Genomic DNA, 27858 nt, shown 5'->3' with positions numbered 1-27858 from the left:
TAACAGACAGACAAACTTTCGCATTTATAAAATTAGTATGGATAATGTCGATGAGTAACCATTGACTCTACATTGTATCATTAACTTTAACGTGTACTTAGCACCTAAATACTCCATATTTGCTTTCAAACTAGAAGCATATTAACACATTTAAGTAAAGTGTTATTTTAGAAAGTACCAATTCAATCAAACGTTAGAATTACTAGTACATGCTAATACCTAATTAAATGAATAAGCAAGTAATTAACAAAGGCTTATACTGTAGAAATGTTATAGTGGTACAAGAATTCCCTTACACGTGTAATAAAACAAAGTAATGATTAGACATCAGATTATATGCATTTGCATACTTGCATATGCAAATGCATAATATAATTTATACGTGGGAGAGCCATGCTTCGGCACGAATGGGCTGGCTCGACCGGAGAAATACCACGTTCTCACAGAAAACCTGCGTGAAACAGCGCTTGCGCTGTGTTTCGCCGAGTGAGTGAGTTTACCGGAGGCCCAATCCCCTACCCTATTCCCTTACCTACCCTCCCATATTCCCATCCCTTCCCTAAACTCCCCTATTACCCTATTCCCTCTTAAAAGGCCGGCAACGCACCTGCAGCTCTTCTGATGCTGCGAGTGTCCATGGGCGACGGAAGTTGCTTTCCATCAGGTGACCCGTTTGCTCGTTTGCACCCTTATTTCATAAAAAAATGGCACTTTTTAGGCGATAGTGCATATTTTGGCAATTCTCCTTTTCCAAATGTCCTGGATTTGATGAAATTATAAAAATTGGCGCTTTTATTAACGGGACCACCGGAAAACTCTTAAAAAAATAATATTATTATATGTAAAATGGCTGAAATATATTTTGTGCATATTTCGGCCATTTTACGTGCATATTTGCATGCCTATTTCGGCACTTTGATCGTGCATATAATCCAATGTCTAGTAATGATACTTTAGGGTTTGTATGTGCCCCTTATAAAGAGTAATCTGTGAAAGTAGCACCACTAATAGAGTCACTTTTTTCTGGGAAAATTGATGATGCTGGATCAAGCGCATAAAAATCACAAAACATATCTTTCAGTGCTGATACACTCACAACTATTACAACCTTGCCTGGATTTCCACGAATATTTTAGGACTACAATTAGCCAAATCGGTTTAGCAGTTCTCGAGTTTAAACGAGATTAACAAAATTTAAAATTGATTTTTATTAGCCCCCGATAAAAAAGAGGGGTGTTAAAAGTTTTACGTGTTTGTCTGTCTGTCTGTCTATTTGTCTGTCTGTGTGTGTATCTGTCCGTGGCATTGCATCGTAGCATCCAAACGGATGGACCGATTTTGATCTAGTTTTTTACATGATTATTATGGTCTACTAGATGATGACCGTTGAACCAAAATTCGTTTATCGCGCGGGAACCGTACATTTTTCCGGGATAAAAAGTAAGTATCCTATGTCCTTTCCCAGGACATAAAGTATCTCCATACCAAATTTCATCTAAACCGGTTCAGCGGTTTGGGCGTGAGGAGATAACAGACAGACAGACAGACACACTTTCGCATTTATTATATTAGTATGGATATGGATACCAGAGTCAAAGTAAGTTATCACTGTTACCAGAATCGCATGATCGATATATCGGAAGAAAATTGATTAAACTTCCAGTATAAAGTACAGAAACATTAAGCTTAGCCATTAGCGGTAAATATAATGAAATCACGTGGTTATAGCCACTATCTCGTTTACGGCACACAACATTAGCATATAGAGTGAGCGGTAGAGATTGCACGTATTTCATAGTATTCTTGTCATACAGACATATAAATGTGAATATCTACTTAACGCTTCAACGAATCGATTTTGATGGCTTTAGGTTCCAAAAAAAGAAGATAGAAATAAACTCGTATCAGAAAACAAAACAAGTTTCACTCCCAATTCTGCCTTGCGATAGAAGGAGATATTACTTAACCTCTTCTTCAGGCTTCAGCGATATTGTAGTCTCCGTATTAGGTGCCTACCACACGTGCATGCTTGACCACAGTTTTGCTGGCGCATGCTTCTCGCATGAAAAGACGGAAGACTGACTTACCTACCACAAGGCACGGTTATGCATGCGCAAGCCAAATTCTTGCCGAGATCGACGGCGTATAAACCACTTGGTTTGAACACTGAACGTCCAACCAATCGCGCAGGTAAGTTTGTACAAGAAGGCTTGCATACCAGAATTTCAAGCAAGTTTAAGAACCGTCAAGCCAAACTTTGGGGCTTGCGCATACTACCGTTTTACCAAACTACACGCACTACACGTCGCACAATGTTCACTGTACAAGCCGGTATGCGCAAGCAAAACTGTGGTCAAGCATGCACGTGTAGTAGGCGCCTCACGAATTTTCGATCGGGTGACGTGTTTTGACGCTCTATTTTAACTTCTTACACAACCCAAAAAGTTTTAAAAAGTTTATACTATATTAATATAATTCTACGTGTAAACTAATTTTAGCGCTACAAAATGACCCCATAAAATTACCCTACAAAGGTTGTTTAGCCGTTTTCGTAGTGGGCATAATAATATTATGCTTAACAGCCACAAAGCATTTTCTAAGCGTCATGCTAACGACGATGGTAGACGAAAATACGAAATAGAATGGCAACAAAAATTCGAATCCAATTTCGAATGTGGAACGATATTCCCGCCCTTGGGCTTCGTAGTGTCAATTACGTCACGAAAATTCCAATCGCGGCAACCGCAAGCGAAATTCGAACAAACTAGCTTGCTGCAAAATTTTCCCGCCAAAATATTCTGCTCTTCCAAAACAACTCTGGAACGAACTGTCGCCAGCAGTATTTCCGGACCAATACGACCTGCAAACCTTCGAGAAGAGAGCGTTTTCCCTCTTAAAAGCCGGTAAAGCACCTACAGGCTACAGCTCTTCTAATGTTGTGAGTGTCCATGGGTGACGGTAGGTGCTTTCCATCAGGCGACCCGCTTGCTCGTTTGGCCTCTTATTTAAAAAAACAAAAAGAAACTCGAAATGTCGAAGAGTAAATCACCAGCGTGGCATAAGAGGAAGTAATATTTTTTTCTAATTTTAAAATTAAATAACAAGAAAAACGAGACTTTATGTTTGTGTTCTTGTGTGTCTATCCGTAGCGTCGTAGTAGGCCTTGATAATGCTAAGCTGTAAAAACATATACAGTATACATAGAAGGATGCCATGTAGATAATAATATAATGGGTTTAATAACGCGTAACAAATAAACAAATTTACTTTCACATTAGCACAGACCTTTTGAAAGATTAAACGCTAATATGTACGAGGGTTTGGAGCGGGCTTAAACCAGCTTAGATCCATTTAAAATCACTTAGCGAGTTGTGACAAATATTCTGCAATATTAAAATGGATTTAGCGAAACAGGTTTACCTATTTTAAAAATAGAGAACTGAATTTGCTGGATACTATGTAGTGATAGTAATAAAACAATTCCTAGGACGTAAGGGCAAACCTTCGTTAAAGTAACAACCTACTTTACCATAGGCGCGGGCAGAAATAATTTCCAAGGGGTGCAGATTTTAGTTTTCTTTCTGTTCTTTTGTTTTCACTTTTTACGAACAAAACATTTAGTGCCGAAACATTACGAACTATCCTTGTACGGCATGGTAATAGGGTTACAAAATGCTTTTTATTTCAATAATTCCTGTTGATCCCGAGATTCTCAAGGGGTACAAGTGCACCCCCTGGCACCCTCCTGGCGGCGCCCATGTACATTACGCTCGTGTAGAGATTGAATATTAGCAAAAATTCATTTCATATGTAACTTAAATATTGTGGTTTACCTTGTGTAATATGTTTAGATCTATGTTTTTTCAAACAAATCCATCTCCGCTTATAACAAAACTTCTTTCCAGTCTCGATACATACCTGAAACAAAAATAAATATTGTTAGTAAGCACTTGACAATGATTAACGACTATTATAATGACGTTTAATGACGATAGCTTCTAAATACACGAAATGGCCGATCTCGAAGACCGGTTGTTACTTTTTCGTGGGTGCAAAGGGTAGCGGGTCAGCCTGTAGTCAGTCCGAACTCCGACGGTTTATCTTTATTGTTCATGCCGCCGCTATTTTATAGTAGCGTGTAGCAAAACGAAACCTTAGGTTTCATATTTATAACAGCCTATTAATATAGTAGCATTTTACGGGGTGTATCTAAACTAAGTAATAACATTTTAGGATGTGTACTGTGTGTCCCGTTATATATTCTCAAAACCATTCTTCTCTGAAAATATAATTCTATTAACAAATTAGAACTACTGTACCTAAAAATTGACATATTAGACCTTGTACTGATCTAAAAATCGATTGCTTTAGTTTTTTAGCAGTAAAAAGAAGAAAAAGGAGAGCTGAGACAAGAAATAAGAAAGAAGAAGAGGCAAGAGAAACATGGAGACTAAAGACTGAAAATAAATTTGCTTGGAAAAAATATATGAAAAATAAAAATAAAAGGAAAGATAGTTTTAGCAGAATCTGGAGACAACGTGGATAATATTTCATATACATGTAGTTACTATGATGAAGTAAATGAAATGTTTTGAAAAAAACGGCAAATAAAGACCTAATAATAGGAAAAAATTTAAAATGATATGTAATGTTCTATGTCAACTATTAGTTCATATTGGGGTCTACTATTAGTGATGTTCGTTTTCTGTGATGTCATCTATTAGTTATTATAACTAAGTCTACAAAAAGACCAATAATATATTTTTTAATTGATTTGTCAGAGAATAATTATAATAGTTTTTATTTTGTAAGAGTTACTGAAGACATGGAAGAAGTTAGCAATCCTTTATTTTCATAAATATATATTTTATAACATTCGAATGTTCTATGTTTCCTTAAAGCGTCTGCCATTAGTGCTTTTACCTTATTTTGTTAGCAACTAATTGTTTTAACGACCAGCAGATGGCATTATTAAGTAACACGAAGTCAATGAGTATTATGTTGGTGGACGGCGGCGGTAGAAAATGGCCTTATAACGCTACTCTCGTCAAAGATAAAGCCGTTTAAAACTTTATTAACACGTCATAAGCCCCATTGAAACTGATACTAGTTAGCAAACACTTTCCATGCGTGATGGACAGGCGGACCGACGGTAGAACAAAGCTTTGGTATTGACAGTGGAATATAACGTCTCATTTTGTGCGCAAACCTTAACACTTTCACCAGGAAGCCTTATCAATTAGGGTTGCCACCTGGCTTGTTCATGTATTGTCCTGGTTATTATAATATCTTGGATAAGCTTCACGAAAAATAGAAGCTACAGACGTGACAGTTTTACTATTTTATAGTAGAGCATTTGTATTAATTTATCTTGACAAGTAAATTGATGAATCAATCTTATATATAAAATTCTCGTGTCACAATGTTAGGCCGCGTACTCCTCCGAAACGGCTTTACTGATTTTAACCAAATTTTATATGCATATTCAGTGGGTCTGAGAATCGGCTACTGGGTACTTATTATATTGATAAGTGCATTTGTTGAATAAATAATAGTAAATTATTACAACTCGAGACTGACGGCGACCATTGTTTAAGCGACGGGATAGCGATGGACGTTGCCATGGTGACATACTTATTTAGTCACTTCAATAAAATAATACGGGCGAAATACTTTATATGGCAAAGAAACGTTTGCCGGGACAGCTAGTATCTGTATAAATAACAAAAATAGCTCTTTATAAAGCCGCGGGCAAAAGCTATTCTCAAATAAAAGCATGTATATGGAAGAAAGGAGTACTTCAATACAGCGAAAAAGACCACACAATGTGCAATCTTACGGCAGCACCGCAACTGGCGTTTGACCGCACTTGTTGCTGTCGCAAAAAATCAACAACTCAACATATTCAATCGGTCTTCCCTTGCATCCGCCATATATGGGCAATAACCCAGATTGGTGCATTTAGGCCATGTATCAAGTTTTGGCAGCCCTACGTCTACAGAACCTGTCTACTGCAGCAGTTTCTCCGGGATGAGCCGAGCCCATCACCTAGTGTCTACTTCGTCACACGTCAGGGTATAATTTAATGATGAGAATTCACACTTATTCCAAATAGGGAAAACACTGGCATACGATATGGTACAAAATAGTATATAAACAATTTCTAAAAATATTGACCGAGTGTAAAAATATTTTGGGTGCAATTATTATGGTTTTAAACCGTTGCGTCGGGAAAAGTACGGTAGAATAGCTGGTACATGAAAAATAGTATATTTTGGATAATCATGGCCATTTATGGCACATGAAGTATTAGTTTATTTCAAGAAAAAATCTTATGATTTTTTACAACGAACGCATGCGTTTTATATCTATCAGAGAAGTTGACTGGCGGATCAACGTATTTTGGTCACGCCGACAGACGACGACTTACATTAACTTGACATAATCCGACCAAATGTCGTAGGTCCATCAACTGCCTACGAATAAATTTCTTTGATGGTATTTTCGCATGAAACAACAGGGGGGTGAGCCAAAATCTTTTCGTTTTCGCTTCGTTATAGAAACGCCGATGAAAATGTATGGAATTGACATAAGCGTTCGTTAATATGACGTTGACGTTCGACTTGTCTAATGTCAATTCCAAACATTTTGATCGGCGATGCTATAACGAAGCGAAAACGAAAAAGTTTCGGCTAAATGGCCTGATTTCGTTTGCGAACTATCGTTTTATATTAGCTGAACGATATTCCTAATTCCTATACGATATATCGTATCGTGTGATGTAAACGCTGTCTATCACACTTCAGCACTCTTGTAGCGGCATGCAAATGTTTACAGCTGAAATAGATGTGTTTGTGCACGGTAATGTATGTTTATGGTGCAGGACGATACTGCTGTTGACTCTACATTTTCAGCTCAATTTATATGGAAACTTCAAAAAAGGTTTCCAGTGTATATTTGTATGTGGGTGTTTGTTCGCAATTTTCTGAAAAAATTACTAATGGTATTTGGACTGGGTTTTCGTCATTGAATATAGCGTTTTTAACGCCTCTGCGGTCCAGTGATTCAGAGCATGGCTCTTGACTCGGAGGTCGTGGGTTCGAATCCCGCGATCTATGCGTCGGATGTAAAAAGTCGGTCCTGCGCCTGAGCTCTCGCCAGTCGTGTCGGTCTTTCGTCTCACGGGGTAATGAGAGTAAAAGGAATAAAGAGTGCTCTTGTATACTACGCACATACTTAGGCACTATAAAATTACTCCTGTGTAACTGGCCTGGTTTGAATGAAACCGTCCACCATCACCGAAACCGGTGTGGGAGTTACTATTATAGCGTTTTTAGAGAAGAATATTTTTGTCCTAAAATGTCCATTATCTGTTGGATACCATTGGAAATGAACCATGAAACTAAGCATTGCACGTTCTTATATTATTGTGCATGCTATAGAAGTATTCGCAATCATTGTTTACCATCAAAGCCCAATGTCAAAAGCCTTTATACTTGTGTCCAAGCACTCTGACAATACTCGCGTAACTTTCTGCCGCGCAGTGTAAAACCATAGTAAAAGGAGGGGAAGTAAGATATCTTCTTATAAAGGCACCGCGCGCGGCTTGTATGTGTGCGCCATAGTATCAATGCGTCGCCACGTACGGCACACAACAAAATCTCGGCGGTACCAGCCATATAAAACTGGCCGAGATTTTGTTGTGTGCCGTACGTGGCGACGCATTGATACTATGGCGCACACATACAAGCCGCGCGCGGTGCCTTTGTATGAAGATAACTTACTTCCCCTCCTTTTACTATGGTAAAACTCTGAAATGGACTGTCACCAGCAGTATTTCTGGACCAATGCGACCTGCAAACCTTCAAGAGAAGAGCGTATTCCCTCTTAAAAGGCCGGCAACGCACCTGCAGCTCTTCTGATGTTGCGAGTGCCCATGGGTGACGGTAGTTCGTTTTCCTCATTTTATTTAAAAAAAAAACGCAAAGCTACATTGTTAAAATCGATATACCTGTTCCCCATCACTACCAGACTGTAAAACTAAATCGGTTTAGCGAATAAAAGCCTTCTGAGGCAGTATTATCGGAGGCACTAATACAAAAGGCAGCTTTTATATTCTAGGATATTTCTAGGCGAAGCTTATTTTGTAGGCTTAAGTTTTCTTGTTAGTTTATGTAAATGTACTGTGAAAAATAAAATGCTTCCTGAATTGAATTCAGTGAGGTCAGCTTGCTACCAGGATAGTAAGCAGAAGCTATTTTATAGTGCCTATGAATGTACGCATTACACAAAACCCCTCCTTTACGCACTGAAATACATTTGAACTCCTGTTCTTAGGACATGGGTTTGTTTATGTCGAGGAGAAACTTTTTTAATTTTATTCTTGTTGATATCAGTTCTGTATATACCTATATTATGTAACATTTAATGGTGGCAAAATAAACGTTTATTTATTTACTAAAGGGTAATTACTGCGATACGATTTAGATAGATATACGATTTAACAAAATCTAATATACAGGGTGTAACAAAAACAAGTGATAATACTTTAGGGTGTGTACGTGTTCCCTGTAGAGATTTCACTGTGAAAGTAGCAGCGATGAAAGACCAAAATTTTTTTTCACTTTTGTATGGGCAAGGGCCCGAGCGTCACGAGTTTCCCCATACAAAAGTGAAAAAAAAATTTGGTCTTTCAGTGCTGCTACTTTCACAGTGAACTCTCTACAGGGAACACGTACCTTAAATATTATCACTTGTTTTTGTTACACCCTGTATATATTAGAGATGTGCCGATCATGACTTTGGCCAACTAGCCGACTAGCCGATTAGTCGGTTGCAAAGAAGCCGACTAATCGGCCGACTAGTCGGCCATGCCGATCATGGTTTCGGATGTTTCCGTAACGCTTTTTACTGCTGTTTCGCGGGTAAGTCGCACACGCCGCCTGCAACGTCGAATCGTGTTATGTTTATGTACTTCGTGTACGTTACTTTATTTTGTTTCTATGATACATCATACAGTTGATGATTTTCATTAAAACATACCTATTTCAAGTACATGAAATCTCGATTTAATAATACATACTTAATTTGTTGTAAAGATTATATTTACAAAAATAATTTCCTTACTAGCAACTAGCAAGTAATTTCGGAAAAACTTCATTTATCTAATTTTAAAATGAGAGAGAGAGTTCACTGTGAAAGTAGCAGCCCTGAAAGACCAAATTTTTTATTATCACTTATTTTTGTTACACCCTGTATATATAATTGGAATCTCGGAATCGGCTCCAACGATTGTCATGAAATTTAGTATATAGGGGGTTTCGGGGGCGATAAATCCATCTAGCTAGGAATCATTTTTAGAAAATGTCGTTTTATTCGCGTTTTATCGAATACCGAGCAAAGCTCGGTCAAACAGCTAGTAAAGATATTATGTGGGTACAGTGTACGATTTTTAGGCCTCTTTGGTGAGGGCGTGAGCGGGGCGCGCGGGGACTCGCTATTGGTAGATTAGCTACTTGTTCAGACGCATCCTTATTGGCAGATTGGGATCCAATGACACGTTATTGATACGTTATAATTATTGTAAGTAAGTTGATTCCTAGGCAGATGGAGGGCCTAAGTAATTTGGTCGCGTTACGTCAAACGCAGCCGACAGATCACGAGTAAAATGGAAATTACATAGTCCGACCAAATGACGTAGGTCCGTCAACTGCCAATGAATCAATCTCTTCTACGGTACATGCGTCAATTGCTTTCTTTTCTCCCATCGATCTTAAAGTTTTACGTAGCCCATAAATAAGTTTTGAACATTGACAGGGTGTGGATGTATAATTTACAAGTGTCTAGTGGTTCCCTATATTTATTGCGCATATTTTATCATTAGGAAATATCGCTCGGTCGCTATCTATGACGCGTCGAACCATATTTTCTCAGACGAATGGTGAACGCCTATCGAGGCCCTACATAACGCTTTATCTAGACCTCGTTTAGCACTCAAACCTGTCTGGACAACTGTCTAGATTTAACAGCAAAAAAGGAGGCAATTTGACAGAAAATTTGGAAGAAAATAGTAGTCAGATAGTCAAGGAAATAACGATCGTGTAAGTAAATTGTTAATTTAAGTATACACAAAATAGTCATTATTACTACAGACATGATTAGATACTGCTTTACACTGAAATGCTCCTAAGAGCTACTCAATATATGTCAGAGCGATCTCAGAAACTTCTACAATGTGGCGTTATAATATTTTCGGGCCTAAATAATTGATGGCCGATTGATGACCGATTGATGGTCGATGACCTACGTCTTGCAAGATAAGTACACAAAATTTCAATAAAATCGGCCCAGCCAATTCAACGTAGTTTGGTAACAACACGACACGAGAACCTTACACATTAGATATCAACATACATATTGGGTGCGAGCTTGAAAGTATATTCAATATGTAACCAATGTATGTAATTTGAACTATTTAAATCACTACGTTGGGTATCACCTTGGTCTAGAAATGGTCTAGAATTATAATTGCTGTCTGATTCTATTAACTACACGTTATTATTGGTTACACTTGTATCTCGATTGTACTACTCGTATCAAAGAAATTTATTTATAGACAGATAGAGGACTCACATAATATAATAGTACTTCCAAATTATTAATGCGCATGCATTAATTGTCGTAATAAATAAATAATAAATAAATAATAAAAATTGTTTTATTTCTGAATAAATTTGAATCAAATATTTTCAGAATGTTGAACTACATGTTGCCTACCACCGGTTCGGGAACTAACCCGGCGAGAAGAACCGGCGTAACAAACTCGCACGGGGCCACTTTTTAGTAAAAAAGTGGATAATTTGTCTTTTAAAAAAATAAAATTTACAATGTAAATAACTGAATCTATACAATATGAATACACACGCACGTAAGCACGAAAACATCCGAATCTACGAAACGTAAGAGCCCCAAACGATGCACTTGCCATTTTGCACATTGTTCAAAGGAAATAGAAGTAAATATCGTATAGCCGGTGGCTGTCCGCTGTCGCCGGTCCGTCAATAAGTGCTATAGCCTATAACTCACGGTAAGCCATCGCGACGTGACCAGTGACGTTATCATGGTAACGGCCAAGCAACGTCTGGCGACTCTACGTCGCCGTAAAGCGGTGAGTTTCTTAAAGTTAAGTTTAAAAACAGCGCTTGCAGCGACGTCTTCCCACGCTCGAGAAATACGACCGTTGCCGAAAAATTACGAAAATTTCTATGTGCATTATCACTTTGGGAGCACTGTAATTTGGTCGGGCTGTGTCAATTCAATTTTTTCGCGATCTATACTGAATTTTGTGGGTCCCTCATGTGTCTATGTAAAATTCTCCGATAGTAGGTACTAATAATAATTAATCCATTATTTTCTGATTGGACGAGAATCTTGTGCCCAACTCTAACAACGTCATTTCACGTTTGTTAGAGTTGGACGCGGCATTTTCGTCTGATTGTTTGAGTCTCAAAACGGTTTCGTGGTACGGCCTCTGATGTTGCATTCAAAATATATAGTTGGACTAGATGACGCCCGCAACTCCGTTGCGTCAAAACTCGTTTATCGCGCGGGAACCGTACATTTTTCTGGGACAAAAAGTATCCTATGTCCTTTCCCGGGACCCAAAGTATCTCTATGGCAAATTTCAACCAAATCGGTTCTGCGGTTTGGGCGTGAAGGGGTAACAGACAGATATTTTAATATTTCATTTAATCTTACTGCATAACATACTTTAAATAGGAATACCAAATATGAGCGAAACTCAAACATGAATATTTTATATGCAGCTTGCATGTTTAATGTAGTCAAAGTTAGTACGTAAACTGGATACTCCCCAAGGAGTATTCGAATTTTACTACCGAAGTTTTGACTTGAGGAATATTCAATTTGGACAGCTTGGCTGTATTGAATAAGTTTTTATGGTGTTTCATGTTTAGTTATTTCTATTAGAATAGTTGCTGATCCGACAAACGTTGTTTTGTCACATACGGTGCGGGAATATACCTGAGCCTATTGTAATATTGTGCCTGAGCCTTCTGTTATTTATAGATTAGTATCTATAAATAAGAGAAGGCTCAGGCACAATAAGGCACTTTTCGCCGAAATTCCTTTGTCGCGCGGAACTGTACATTTTTCCGGGATAAAAAGTATCCTATGTCCTTTCTCGGGCTCCAAGTATATCCATACCTAGCGAAATCGGTTTAGCGGATTGGGTGTCAGAAGAAACAAACAGACAGATAGACAGATAGATCGACAGACAGACATACAGATAGACACACTTTTTCATTTAAAATATTAGTATGCATTATATCAGACGTAGTTATGAAAACGTTTATGTCACATCGATCTCAGAAAATTTAATAGGTGTGATTCAAGACTGTGCCCATTTTGATCCTCAACATCCTTATATTGGCCGATTCTCAGACCCACAGGATAAGCACACAAAATTTCAACACAATCGACTTAGCCGTTTCGAAGGAATTTGGGAAGAAACACGACGTTTTTAGACGTGGGATAGCCATGCTTCGGCACGAATGGGCCGGCTCGACCGGAGAAATACCACGTTCTCACGGAAAACCGGCGTGAAACAGAGCTTGCGCTGTGTTTCGCCGAGTGAGTAAGTTTACCGGAGGCCCAATCCCCTACCCTATTCCCTTCCCTACCCTCCCCTATATCCCTTTTAAAAGGCCGGCAACGCACCTGCAGCTCTTCTGATGCTGCGAGTGTCCATTGGCAACAGACAGATTTGCTTTCCATTAGGTGACCCGTTTGCTCATTTTGCCCCCCCTTATGTTTATAAAAAAAATGGCGTCACGTATTTTTTTTATTAAGATAAGTACTCTTATTCTTGAAATTGGATCTTGATAATAGCGGGCATAACCTATAATAAGTAGTACTACTGCTTTTATAATGAAAAGTATATTTAATATGAGATATTTCCTTAATCTATTTATTTAAAACACAACAATATATTAACACTTTGCTGGCCCATTAACTTTCTTACCTCGTCGCACAGTGGTCAGCGGCTGCGCACGCGATATAAAAATGCAATTTCACTCACGCTACAAGTGATAAATCAGACCACAGATGTACGTTTGCTTTTCTATTACTGCTAAATCATTAGGTTTTATTGATCTAGTTTGATCGTAAACTAGTTTTACATGGTGAATTTTGCGCGAGAGGTAGTTTTATAGGGCCATTTAAAACCAAAATCTTACGTTATACGAAGAATAGCTATGTTAATTATGCTTTTCTATTACTGCTAAATCATTAGGTTTTATTGATCTAGTTTGATCGTAAACTAGTTTTACATGGTGAATTTTGCGCGAATGGTAGTCTTATATGGTCATTTAAATCAAAATGTTACGTTATACGAAGAATATGTCTAATTACAATGCAAAATTGGTGTCGTGGTGAAGTCACTTGACTTATCAATTTTTTGAAATACAAATATTGCTACATAAATGAATTTTTCTAGCCATTTTTAATAATAATAATAATCCTACTCCTACTGATATTATAAAGGCGAAAGTTTGTTTGGATGTATGGATGTTTGTTACTCTTTCACGCAAAAACTACTGAACGGATTTGAATGAAACTTTACAATAACATAGCATATACATCAAAATAAGACATAGGCTACAATTTATACCGACTTTCAAAATGGGGGAGGAGTTATGTTCGTTTTCTTATGTTCAACGATTACTCCGCCGTTTGTTAACCGATTTTCAAAATTTTTCTTTTGGTATAAAGGGTATCATCCCAATTTGGTATTATATTCACAAAAGTGGTAATCTGATGAAGGATCCATAAGTAATCGAGGGAACTCCTCAAAATTTATTATTTATTTATTATACGAACTACTGGAGCAATTTTTATGGCAATATTTGGCACAGATATAGAGTAGACCAAGTGAAGGGAGTAGGGGCATAAGCTATTTTTTATGGGAAAATGTACGGTTTCCGTAAAATTCCTAATTTACGCGGGCGAAGCCGTGTGGGACATCTAGTACTTAATATCTATGGACGCTTCACACCACGTCAGACTGGCCTCGTCCTCGTACCTGAAGGACTTGTGTTACAGGTACCAGACAACGGAAATATATTTAATACTTTTATATCATACATATATTTAGGATTTTTATTATATCATACACATAATATTTAATACACCATCCATGACCCAGGAACTTTGAAACCTTTTTGTTCCCACGGCGGGATTCGAACCCGCGACCCCCGGCTTGAGCTACCAAAAGCCCACCAACTGAGCCACAGAGATCGTCAATTTGATTGAATTGACGTACCGCCAATGCTCGCCAAGCAATTTTAGTATTTTATTATTATTTTTAATTTCGCCCAAAAAACTGTTAAAGAAAGAGTCAAGGCACCATGAAGAAAGTAAATCTGTAACAAAACATATTGTATCCTAATAAGACCTCTACAATCTGAAAGGTCAAGTCTCTCTAGTAGAGACAAGATAGAGTGGTACACTTCAGTGCAGACTACCCACATTTCGTTATTTGTTCGAGTACTACAAAAAATAGTCTACGTTTTTAGTTATCTTAGAAATTTGATTTTGTTTCTTGGCACTAACAATAATTGGCATAATTTCAATAATGTGCTAGATCTTCCTAGTAGATCGATATACAAATACAAATATACAGGGTGTAACAAAAATAAGTGATAATACTTTGGGGTGTGTACGTGTTCCTTGTAGAGTTCCTTGTAGTTGTTCACTGTGAAAGTAGCAGCGCTGAAAGACCAAAAATGTTTTTTCACTTTTGTATGGGGAAACTCGTGACGCTCGGGCACTTGCCCATACAAAAATTAAAAAAAAAAATCGTCTTTCAGCGCTGCTACTTTCACAGTGAACTCTCTACAAGGAACACATACACACCCTAAAGTATTATCACTTATTTTTGTTACACACTGTATATTGGCCAAATAACATAATATAATGCGATAACGGAGCCCTACACTAGGCGATGCCTGTCCTGTGGGGACGGAACGAAGTTACAATAATTAGGTACCGTACATAATTTTTTTTTATTTTTTTTTTATAATAATCACTAATATAATTACACTAAATTAAAAGTTATTTTATTGATGTTATTAGTGTAAGTGTGTGTGTATGTGTGTGCGTGGGTATGCACAAAGTAATGTGATTACAGATAACAATGCTAAGTACTGACATACGGTTTGCTAGATAGTTTTACTCCAAATCGAGCAATAACCACGGTGTGGACCGCAAAACTGACAGCTCGAAGGCTCGCTTCGAGTCGGCTCGATGGAATTAAATATGTCAAATATGTCATTTCCTTCGTTTCGGAGTAAAACCACGTAAAACTATCGAGCAAAACCATATCCAAAATCAAAAATCGAAATCAAAATCAAAATGTTTATTACTAAATAGGTTTACATTAAAATAACACTTTTAGAACGTCGTCGTGTCTACATGAGGCCTACCACCGGTTCGGGAACTACCCCGCCGAGAAGAGCCGGCGTAAGAAACTCGCAAAAAATCCTTCTTAAAGATAATAAATATACATTATACATGATTCAAAATGTTAATACTTATAAGAACACAACCATATTAAATGCTTACATATAGTTAAAACCGTTCTTAGCTAGAGGATTACGCGCATTTATCGTACAAAAATTTACTCTGATTATCACAAAAAAGCGAAAGAAACGATGTTGGTCGATAACAAATTTAAAGATTCATAATATTTAAATGTAAACATTTTAAAAATACACTTTCGAACCGGACATAATAATATTATGTCCTACAATATTATTTTTATACCGGCAGGGAAAAAATATGTCGTCAAAATATCGAATCCTCCTCAAAATAAATAACTCAATTTGTGGTGAAAACATGATGCTGTTACTGTTAATTGGCTTTTGAATAAACAGATTGGCAGCATGAAAATTTACTCCAAAAACATATTTTTCTGCGTAAAAATATTATAAGTAAGTAACTAAAAATAAAAACCACTCAAGACTAACGTTCTAGTCAACGAAAACATAACAATAATATCACGTCCTCTAAGATGAAGAAATTAAAATTTACACCCAACTCTGCCTACCAGTACTCAAAGTATGTCGACTATACCAAATTTCATTAATATCATATCAACAGTTTAACAACAGCGTAAAGAGAATACAAAAAATAAAATTTAAGTAGCATTTATAACACGGGTACGGAATATGGATATAACATTTACATGACAATCACCACTTTAAACTCCAGTTAAATCTCAAGATTTTAATTTAAATGTCTCCTTGTAGGACAAACGGATGATTAAGGTTGAATGTGATTTGATTTGATTAATCAGAGCTCTCATCTGAGCATTGTGTGGTAATGTTAACCATGACAATGTGTTATTTGACGTCCCGTTAACTTCGGTTAAGATAACCAAAGGTTACTGATTTAATAAGATTGTACGCTACTGAATCATTGCGCCAAAAGATCGTGTTTAATAGGTTGGAGGGTTAAACTTGAGACGGCAAACACACAATCTCACATAATTGTTTTATTGTGAGGGTGTGCAAGCTCTAAGCTACAACAGCTGATGATACTTTTGTTTTTGAGAAGACAGGGGGTCAATTTACATTAGTGTTGTTGATGTCGCTCTATTTTTTTGGCGGTCGAGGCTTCTTCTGAAAGCAATTAATTTGTGTCGTCGGCGCGATAAATATTATGCATATCCTCCTCTACACTCTACTTGCATTGTTACGTGGTAAAGCCATGCTTCGTCACGATTAGGCCGGCTCGACCGGAGAAATACCACGGGCTCACAGAAAAGCGGCGTGAAACAGCGCTTGCGCTGTGTTTCGCCGAGTAAGTGAGTTTACCGGAGGCCCTATCCTTCCCTTCCCTATATAGGATTACAGGGTAGGGGAGGTAAGGAAGGGATCCTTACCTCCCCTACCCTGTAATCCTAATTCCTATTCCGTCTCAAAAGACCGGCAACGCACCTGCAGCTCTTCTGATGTTGCGTGTGTCCATGGGCGACGGAATTTGCTTTCCATCAGGTGACCCGTTTGCTCGTTTGCCCTCTTATTTCATAAAAAAATGACATGGGCCAAGATATTATAGAGGCCTCGACAAAATAACCACAACAATAAAAGTTAAAGAAACAATAATAAGTAGTAGTGATATTCTTATCTAATCATCTATGTACAGTGTACACCAAATAGATCAATAAGCTAACATTAGCACACAATACCGCGACGAAAAGCGCGTGACGCTTGCTACAGTTGCCTGACCTTTGTGTGACCTTTCACGATCAGCTGATTGTATCAGCTGATTAATTGAGTGTTATCCTACCACACCACATCCTACGAGCACTATTAATAACGTGAAAGTTTTTATGAGTGAAAAGCATGTTTGTGATCTACATTTTTTGCGAAGGCGACAGGAAGAGTTTTTGGCAGTCTATGTAGAGGAGGGGAAGGTGCTATTTGTGTAGTCACTCGAGCGTCATGGAGACCTAGTAGGTTTCTTACATTAGGTAAAACTGATAAAAAAATAAGAAGAGCGTTTTTTTTTTATTTTGGCGGGTGGGTTCAGAAACTGCAGCCATATTTTTAAAGTTTTGAAAAAATATATATTCAGAAAATTGCTTATTTAGGTAAATTATAAATATATTTTAGACAACAAGGCCTAAATCATTAAGTTTAGTGCAAAATAAAATATCTGCGAAGCTTAGTTAGAAAAATAGCTTTATTTTTTATATTTTAAACAGGCTTACCTAACCTTTAAATCGTCAGTGATTTATATGGAAGCTTATTTGGGATACACTAAACACCCTCTATCTTAATCTGACAGATCCGATGACATTTCAAAATTTAAAAAAAATTAACCCACCACTTGAGAAATCTGATTTCTATACCATGATAACTAGACACATGTCGGAAGCTTATACAAGCTTAATCTGACACGCTCGAGCTTGTCCCAAAATCCCCTCTTTCATCCTCAAGAAATCCTCAACTATCATATTTTGCTCTATCACTGCGAATGATCAGAGTTTTACTAATAAGGTATATCAACAGATTTTGGCTATTCTTTTATCTCTTCAAGATGAAGTTGCTGAACCGATGAGGATGAAAATTGGACATATACTTTAAGTTCCAGGAGAGGACATACTATTGTATCGCAGAAAAACGTACAGCTAATGCCCGATAAGCGTTCAGGCAACTTCTTAAAAACTCTACCGAATTTACATCTGCGTATTGTTTTTAACTTCCATCAAAATTCCACACGTGTAAAAATACGTAACTAGTAATGCTAATGCCACCTTGTCCTCTGGGATACTCTTGTCCCTGGAACCCTCTGTCCCCGGGTGGGGACAACATTTCTCCATAAACAACGGACCCTTATAAATATTTAGGTACGGCTTTCAGCCTCTTTGTTGTAAACTTATAGATTTTTTTGTAAATGTTTGGATAAGTTTCTCCTTTGTGTGATATTTATCATAGGTATTTACTGTTTTGATATGGCAGGTTCTTTGATATAAGACAGAACATTTTTTTTATGAAATAAGGGGGCAAACGAGCAAACGGGTCACCTGATGGAAAGCAACTTCCGTCGCACATGGACACTCGCAACATCAGAAGAGATGCAGGTGCGTTGCCGGCCTTTTAAGAGGGAATAGGGTAATAGGGGAGTTTAGGGAAGGGTATCAAGAGAAATGTATCAAAATTTTATGTGATTCGGAATTCCTTTCGCAAGGTAAGGCTAATTCCCATACAAAAGCAAATAACGTTCAAAAAGAGTATCAATATCAAATCCATACCAACATAATATTAAATTTTATAAATGCGAAAATGTGTCTATCTGTTACATCTTCTCGCCCAAACCGCTGAGCCGATTTTGCTGAAGTTTGGTATGGAGATACTTTGAGTCGCGGGAACCTAGGATAATTTTTATACCGAAAACATGTACGGTTCCCACAGAATAAAAAATTTTGGAGCGACAGAGTTGTTATTGATATTTTTTTTTTTTATATTTTAGCGCAGTAGCTCCCACACCGGTTTCGGTGATGGTGGCCGGTTTAATTGAAACCAGGCCAGCTACGCAGGAGTAATTATTTTATAGTGCCCAAGTGTGTGCGCAGTACACAAGAGCAGTCGCAGTACACTAGACCACGGAGGCGTTATTTTTTCATTTTAATTTTTAGCGCAATGTTGAACTAAGAAATCGTCACTAAACCAGACCACTGGCCTCTAAACCATTGGCCAGTAAAATCAGTCATTAGCTATGTCCACACTTTGCGCTTTCGTCTTCAATTTTCGTCATCTTCTTTCATTCAACTTTCGTTTTGGCGCATTCGATAATTGAATGCGTCAACGAACGCAACGCCAATATTGTTATTTTTGAAGTTTTGGATACGGTCAGAGGGCATGCGTCGCGGGCATGCCTCACGTTCACTGTTGACTGCGCTATGTGGACAAAGCTATTTCGGAACCCACCCATACTATGTTGTCTGGTTGACAATGTATTTTGTCATATTTTTGCTACATCTCTCTTTCTTTCTACTGCTTTTTAATCGCGAAAAAGCCCCAGCTTCATAACGTAAGGGGAAAATAAATAAAAGCTCATGTTACCGCTACAGAATTTAAAAAGGTTGACTCAGGCTTTGTGTCATCTGATATTCAGAGAATGTGTAAAAAGGATAATTTATTTTAATTGGGTTGTTTACAGAGTGGATTGTTGAATTTAAATTTAAAATAAATGTAATTAAGTAATGGGCGCGTGTGAATTCACTTTGATTTCGCCATTTTGTTTTATAAAATAAAATAAGTTATAACATAATAAGCCATCATGACTCATAATTAAGTGAGTGATCTGGCAGCATTTGTAGAGATTAATGATTACTTCTATTTAATGGAAATTTTAACATAAACTCCGTACGTTTTCATCGGTACGAGTTTTGTTTCACGTGTTTACGTCTCGTCAAGTTGCAATGTAAACCTGACCCTATAGAAGAAAACCACAAGAAACAATTTCCAAATCTGACGATCTCAAGGTCCCTAACGGTTCGTATTTCGGTAATGAAATCCACCGAGGAAGGATTATGGTAATGCAGTCTCGACTAAGATTAGCATTCCGTTTTAGCCAATATAAGCTTCTAAACATTATTAATAGAAACCGACTCGATTTGCATACATAAGTCGGTCGACGTAAAAATATCGTAGAAATTATTCTATCTGATAAGCCCGTTTCACAAATTGCCTACGGAGAAAATGTTTATATTTTCTGAGTAAATAGTTCTTATATTATATAATCGTAAGCACCGGATCCGATTATTCGGTATTCGTCCGTTACCAAATATTACAGTGAGGATCAAACTAAGATTTCAAACATAAGAAAATAACTATTTTTATTGGGAGCCTACAATTTTCAATATGAATCCGGACGTTTCTCTCCAGATATCGGTCTGATATCGGATCTAGGGAAACTCTCTCAAAGAGTCGCACAACTAAAATTCATTTTTATTAAATGTCCTATCAAAGTCGTTGATTCCTAGGCAGATGGGGATCAATGTAGTTTGGTCGCGTTATAGTTCTTGCAATCGAGCGCGCGTAGCCTTTATTTGTAGTTGGAAATACGAAAGACATTTTCGTTAGTGTGCGTACCTAACGGAGCAGTCAGTGGCCAGCGAGACATGTACGCGTGTATAGATATGGTCACCAACACAACTAAGGGCGCCGCGCGCTCATAAATTGCAAGAACTGTACGTCAAACCCAGATCACAATTAACATTGAATTGACATGTTCCGACCAAATAACGTTGGTTTGTCAACTGCCGAGGAATCAATTTCCTCGATTATACATCGATTTGCTAATGTTAATAAATTACATGTATTATCATGTACTGCGGAAGAAGGAATGTGGTGATAAGCCCGACTGAAGAGCAAGGCTAGGTGGTATCTATATATGCCTACTAGGTACACATACCTTGCGACAGGCGAGTAACAGGCGTTTGACAGCAGATATTGCAAAAAATGTTATGCTTGTCATAAGTATACAAATTTTTTGATAGATAGGAGACATTTAGAAAAATCTGCTTGTTGCTTACCTGTCGCTAGATACGTAAAGGTACAAGTTGGAAGCCGGCTACATAAAGTTGCGGCAGACGACGTGTCGTCGCGACATTACTGGTTTCTATACAGTATCTCTTTATATTGTTCAAGTTAGAACCGAGCCACACGTCGCAACTGCAGACGACGTGTCATCGCGATACAGCTGGTTTCTATGTATTTCTATGTAATACTCTCCGCAGCTAGCGACACGGAGCTAGCATATTCATAGAGATACATAGAAACCAGTAGTGTCGCGACGACACGTCGTCTGTAGTTGCGACATGTCGCTCGATTCCAACTTGTACCTTAATCGGTCTTCGGGTCAGGCCGAAGCTTAAATTGATAATAGCTGAATATAGATACATAATGCCTTGGAAAACCTCGATAGCGCGATGTAGGATTGTAGTCACGAATACTTTCCCACGGCGTTACTGGAAGTCTGATGGATCGATAACACGATAGGGAAGCCGATAACCATTGTCAGAGGTTTCCAGAAACTTTCTTTGAGCGGTGAATTAATAACACCTGTTGTTTCATTTATTTAATAACTATATTTTTGTCGGATCTTTTTAACCGATTCAATGCGGCGCACATATTTCAAGACTTCCAGCCGTGGCGGCATACAATTTTCTCGTGACACGTTAGCCGTGTCATACGCCATAGAAGTAGATGACACGGCTACCGTGTCACCCGCCACGTTCAAAAAGATTTATTATTTTTCTTGGTTTTTACGCGTGTATTATCTTGATTTATTTAAGTCCAAATAAGTGTAGCACGTGGATATGGACCCAATAGGCTACTTGACCTATATTCAATTTCATTGAACAAATACATATTTCTAGTAGAACTTGGCCTAGAAAACCGTATTTCACCCTTATCATCATTGATAAATAAAGTCGATTTGAAAATATAATTTTATGAAAATAGGATTTGTACTGACGAAAACGCTTTTGCGGCAGGGATTGAATAACCGAAAAATATCGGTAAAAAAGGTTAACGGTATGACGTCATACCTTTAAATTACGATAGCCTTAAATAACGGTACCGCTATTTTTCGGTATTGCAAAATTACGGTACCAATATTTTTTTTCGATACCTAAACCTGTAAAATAAAGGTATAGTGCGGAACGGCAACATCGCAATTCGCAAGCGAGCCGGACTGCGCGGTGCGGCGCGGCGTTGTCAATAAACAACCGATGTTTTTAAAAACCTATAGACTGACTTCTATTCTGCCTGCCGCGCCGCGTAGGTTGTCAATAATTTGCGTGTGTACTTTGTTAAAAGAACGAGTAGACCAAGATGGATAAAAGTAAGTAAATACTTTTTTATTATTAATGATTACATTAGTGTCATCAGCAGTTTGCCACCAAACAGATTTCCACTCAGTTCTGTTCAGCGGTAGACACAGGAATCTCCCTTATTGCTACACGCTATATTTTGTGACATGGTACTCATGGTTCATGGTACTGATGTAAATAGATATATGTAAATTGTAAAAACTACTTATTGCTACTTCTGTGCGCGTTTATTTCGAAACATTACACAAAACATCGAAACTTGTGTGGCGTGGCTATACACATACCTATTTTGTGTAGGAATTTTTTTCTACGTCCATGAGGAATACACAATGCTTAAATTGGCTACCTCGACCGTTACATCATACATGATATCTACATCATCGTTTCTCGACCGGTGCGTCGCGACCCTTGGGGGGGGGCGTCCGAGATTGTTTTTAAAGAGGGTCGCAGACTGTTAAAAAAAAAATTAATACAAACTACATATAGGTACAAAAGATTCGGTTTTCGAACGAACCTTTTGTATCGAACGTCGAAAAAATCGTGACGGGATCACAAGACTTTTTACTTAACTTTTTGGCTTTTTCGTTGCGACATAAAAAAAGTTGAGAAATGATGATCTACAGTTAATCTTTGTTCGTTTATTTATACGAACATACGAACTTAAGTGTATATGTCACCATACAATTGTAAAAACCGTTAAATTGTAAAATAACTGACGAGATTGTAAAAATATGTCGAAAGATTCATGTTATACATAATATACATATTTATAATCTAACGTAAAATAATGTGTTAAAATAATAAATTATAGGCAGCTTATTCGCGTCCGAAGTCTATCAACATTTTACAATTTCACTAGTTATATAATAATCTAACGGTTTTTACAATTTTACGGTGACATATATAAACTTACTTTAAATTTGATACCAGCCAACTTGAACGTGAGTTTTAATTTTTACCCGAATTTTTTTTTTCAGAATCAGCAATAAAACGTCATCACTCGCCAGACATTTTAGGGGATTCGGAGCGACCACTGTCCCCCTCCGTTCTCCATCCTAAAATAGCTAAACATTTGGAATACAACACCAAAAAACATCAACCTGAATGTTACCACTGCGTAGCAATCAAACAAGAAGAAAAGGACCAAAGAAATGACATTTTTAGCTTACTTATAAAAGAAGAAATGAAAAATATAAAACCTTGTATGAGAACTCGTGTGTATTCAAGAATCTTAGTATTTCTACATTCCTTGGAAGGGAAGCACAACAAAAACGTTCCATTGACTGACTCTGAAGTAGATGGTTAAGAAATGGTGTCTACATACTACATAATTTTGTTAAACTAATACTAAAATAACTACTATTAATTAAAATGCTGACTGATTATTAAATAATAATAAACAAATTCTGTAACAATGTTTTATTTTAATCGATCACAATAATACAAAAATCAAAACACCAAGTATTTTCTTTAAATTGTGATTTTTATACTTTTTAATTTCCCGTCACCTAGTCAGAGTTCGATTACGAAGTGGAAAAAAAAATGGGATAAAGTACAAAATTATATATATAGTTATATCTCGTTAGTTATTTTACATATGACATATATATATATATATATATATATATATATATATATATATATATATATATATATATATATATATATATATGTAATATGTAAAATAACTAACGAGATTGTAAAAATATGTCGAAATATTTATAACTTTATATTTATAATGTCCAAAGTCTATCAACATTTTACAATTTTACTAGTTTTATTACAATCTAACGGTTTTTACAATTTTACGGTTACATATATATGAAATATAAGTAAAACAATCATAAAATCTCCTCTTAAAAATTACACAATCTTCTAAAACGTAAATTTATATGCAGTACCATAAGTAAATATTTTTTGTGTTAAATAATTTATGTATTTATTTATTTATTTTTTAAAGTTATGAATTAATCTTGTTGCGAAGAAGATCACAAAATCGGTAAAATATTTTCTAGTGTTCATTTATTATTTCTTATTACTAAGATATCCTCGACGATATTTTCGTTTAAATTGTAACGTAAATTATTCATCACATATTTTAAAGAAGAAAAAAGGCGCTCCACGCTCACCTGCGTGGCTGGCACTCCTAACACCGCCTTCGATAAAAGATATAGTTGAGGCTCCAACAAAGCTTTCTTATGCCAAAATGATAATATATTTTCATTTGGTGGTAGACGGGTATGGTTGGAAAAATTTTGTAATAGATTTGTGATATCAGCCCGAGTGTGAATATATCGAGCGCGTTGTTGAGATCTTTTCTCTCTTTCTGTTTGTGCCAACAGCATTTCCACTTCATCGTATAGTACTGAAACCGCCGAAGATGTACTCGGACGACAGACATTTTCGTCATCTTCTTGATTGTAAGAAGCATGATTTGCTTGTGTTTTTAAAATTTGTATCCATGTGGTGTTTAGGTGTTGCAAAGCCAAAGCTTCCTCCTCTTTCGATAACACTACCTGGAATCGAGGATCTAAATATAATGCACCAAGGAATGTGGCATTGGCCATTAAAATATTTTGTCTATTTTTCATGAATATACAAATCTGTTGCGCTAGAGGGACTTGCACGTGTGAAGTATTTAAGTAACATTTTGTCCAGTGGTAAAAAAAATCACTTAAAGTAAGCTGTTCTTCTTGTAACACCTTAGTGCATATTTTAGCAGGTTTCAGAGAACTTATCAAGTCATCAATAGTATCCCAAAAGGTGTTAGAACAATACAACGGATCTCCAGGAATTTCAGAGCAACAATCCTTCAGAGTTTTCAATCGCTCTAACATATCAAATGTCGAATGCCAGCGTGTGTTATTGTCTAAAATAGCCTTATTCTTTTTGGTTGATTTAATTAATTTTCTCATATTAGGTGTTCGCAGTTGCCTGACAATTGAGCGCGCTTGTTCAATCGTAGGGAGTGATTCGTCTTCTCTTAGCGCATCTTGAATTGCTAGTTGTAGTGAGTGTGCAGCGCACCGTACTGATGTAATTTCGTACGGCATATCATCATCGGATTTAAAGTCACTTCCAGTATTTGGTTACCGTTGTATTCTGGACCCGAATCCGACTCATCGTCGTCACTTATATCGTCTTCTCTATGTTCTCTCAAAATGTCGTTCATAAGGCGAGTCAATTTTAACATATTGGCACCATTATCTGATGTGATTGAATAAATTTGATTAATATTTATTTCGTATTTCCTTATGATGTACAATAACTTTTCTCGAAGGTAATCTGATGTACTTCTATCCCACATCTCTGCCATACCTAAGGTTTTAATCACCACTGAGGCATTTTCGACATATTGTGCATTGACTGCGAAAAATGTTCGATCTAATCGAGTGGCACTGTCAATTTTTAGTGAAATTAATCTGCCTCTAATTTCTCTAGATATATCTTTTCGCACCTTTTCCGCCGTCTCTGTAACTAATGTTTTTATTGAGTGTGAATTCAAAGATTGGCATTCTCTCGGGCTAACGCCTGTCATTGCTATGATGTTCCTAAATGCCTGATCATCCATCAATAAAAATGGTCTTCCATGTGCTGTTACCAAGTCAACACATTGCGATTGTAAATATATGTACTTTGAGCTTTTTTTCAGCGATTTTAAAATGTCATTATCATTTTGATCACTTGTCTCTACAAGTTCTTCGCTTCTGTTTAACTTGTTTCGGTCTTTGACTATTTTGTATTCATCAGGATGATTCGAAGACAAGTGATAAAGTAAGTTTGTACCGTGTTCGCCCTGAAAGGCAAATAATATTCATTATTTTGAACCTAATATCTAGGCCTAACTTAAATTTATTATAAAAAAAAATTAATAACATGTTTATTTTAATTTAATATTTGTGCTTTATAGAAAGAAAATAGACAACAGCTTATTTAAAAAAATAGCATATTCTTTATTTTATAATATTATTTTACTTTTATGTAATGAAATTTTTATCTGAAATAAAATATTTTATTTTATTTATGTAAACAAAATCCAGAGCCAATATTCCAAAATCATTCATAGTTTTATAAATTGTAGGCATAAAACTATTCGAAACCACTTTCACATCAAGGGCAACAAAACCATTGTTGACCAGTGTTATTAAAGCAATTTGTGCAAAATTATTCCCTAACCATTCCAAAATATCAAAAATGCACAACGTTAATATTCAAGTTTTTACTTCTGCCGGCACTCCCGGATTGCAACCCGTCTTTTTTTCTACGTCCATGGTTTATACGTACCTACATATTATGCAAACTAGGTGTTGCCCGCGACTTCGTCCGCGTGGACTTTAGTTTATAGCGCGCGATGTCAACAAAATTGGTGTCAAAAGCTTTTATAAAAAAACCCTGGTACCCCTTAAATCAATACAGCTGTGCAGTGTGCACACAATAAGTCTTTCATTTTTTTATATTAAACTTTATATTTTATGTCAAATTTTAAAGCTTATTTAGCCCTCCAATTACACAACTTTACCCATAAACTATTTATCATTGATAGATTTAAGGTTACGTCACTGCACAGATAAAGTACTGGGTTATTTATTTAATACCGTAGAATAGATATAACAATCGAAAAAAATCGAAACTTAAATGTAAGATGATACCACGTCTTATAGAAAGACTTTTGAGCAAGCGTCAGCGCGATGTAGAAGACGCACGGCGCCATCTATTATGAATTGTTGGAACTAACTTAATTTGAACAAATTTACGCATTTTCACCCCCTTACAACCCTTTTTTCCAGTAAAGAAGTAGCCTATGTCCTTTCTCAGGCTTTAGACTATCTGTATACAAAATTTCATTACAATCGGTTCGGAAGTTTTGGCGTTTGGCGTGAAAGCGAGACAGACAGACAGACAGACAGACAGAGATACTTTTGGCGTTTGACGTGAAAGCGATACTGACAGACAGACAGACAGAGATACTTTCGCATTTATAATATTAGTATAGATTATGTGCACACTGCACAGCTGTTTTTGGGTATTTTGATTAATTAAGGGCCGCGTTACACCGGAATGGCGCTGCCATGCGAGGCGAGCACTTTCAGCGCTGCCATTCCGGTGTAGCGCGGCCCTAAGAGGGGTACCACTTACCAGGGTTTTAAAAAGTTTTTAAATTTGAAACAAATTTTGTTGACACCGCGCGCTATAAACTAAAGTCCACGCAGACGATGTCGCGGGCAACAGCTAGTTATGAATAAAAACAATAATATATAATAAAGTAAGTATGATTAGTTCTGTTACAATAATGCAGTAAAAAATAAAACGCCATCTGTTTTCATATAATAGAATTAAAATGTTGATTGCATTGATATATTTTCTGGATGGAATATAGGCCAACATGGTACACTCGAACTCCTTTATTTTAGAGCGCCTTCTGTTGTCAACTT

At 36.9% G+C, this 27858-nt stretch overlaps 1 protein-coding gene and 2 long non-coding RNA genes across 5 annotated transcripts in view; 1 reads left to right on the top strand and 2 right to left on the bottom strand.

The window, feature by feature from the left end:
- The window catches only part of LOC121733644 (serine proteinase stubble-like), a 140020-nt gene that overhangs the window by 61570 nt on the left and 50592 nt on the right, over positions 1 to 27858 (bottom strand). Inside the window, exon 1 of one of the 3 annotated variants that reach the window (XM_042123961.1) lies at positions 3834 to 3871. The exons of the other annotated variants lie outside the window; for them this stretch is intronic. The gene's annotated coding sequence lies outside the window, so the exon portion shown is untranslated. Of the gene's footprint in view, positions 1 to 3833; positions 3872 to 27858 lie in introns of those variants that run through there. 3 annotated transcript variants of the gene reach the window in all.
- On the bottom strand, positions 101 to 23342 carry LOC121733647. Its single transcript, XR_006036588.1, has 3 exons — positions 23087 to 23342; positions 16081 to 16083; positions 101 to 111 (listed from the first exon to the last, which is right to left on the bottom strand). It is a non-coding gene; the product is annotated as an uncharacterized LOC121733647 (long non-coding RNA).
- Positions 373 to 21223, top strand: LOC121733646. The gene is made up of 3 exons (XR_006036587.1): positions 373 to 382; positions 10365 to 10368; positions 21145 to 21223. It is a non-coding gene; the product is annotated as an uncharacterized LOC121733646 (long non-coding RNA).

Source organism: Aricia agestis, chromosome 14 (assembly GCF_905147365.1).
Source record: "Aricia agestis chromosome 14, ilAriAges1.1, whole genome shotgun sequence".
Classification (NCBI taxonomy): domain Eukaryota; kingdom Metazoa; phylum Arthropoda; class Insecta; order Lepidoptera; family Lycaenidae; genus Aricia; species Aricia agestis.
The sequence above is the reverse complement of the archived record's forward strand: the minus strand, read 5'-3'. Positions and strand labels throughout refer to the sequence as shown.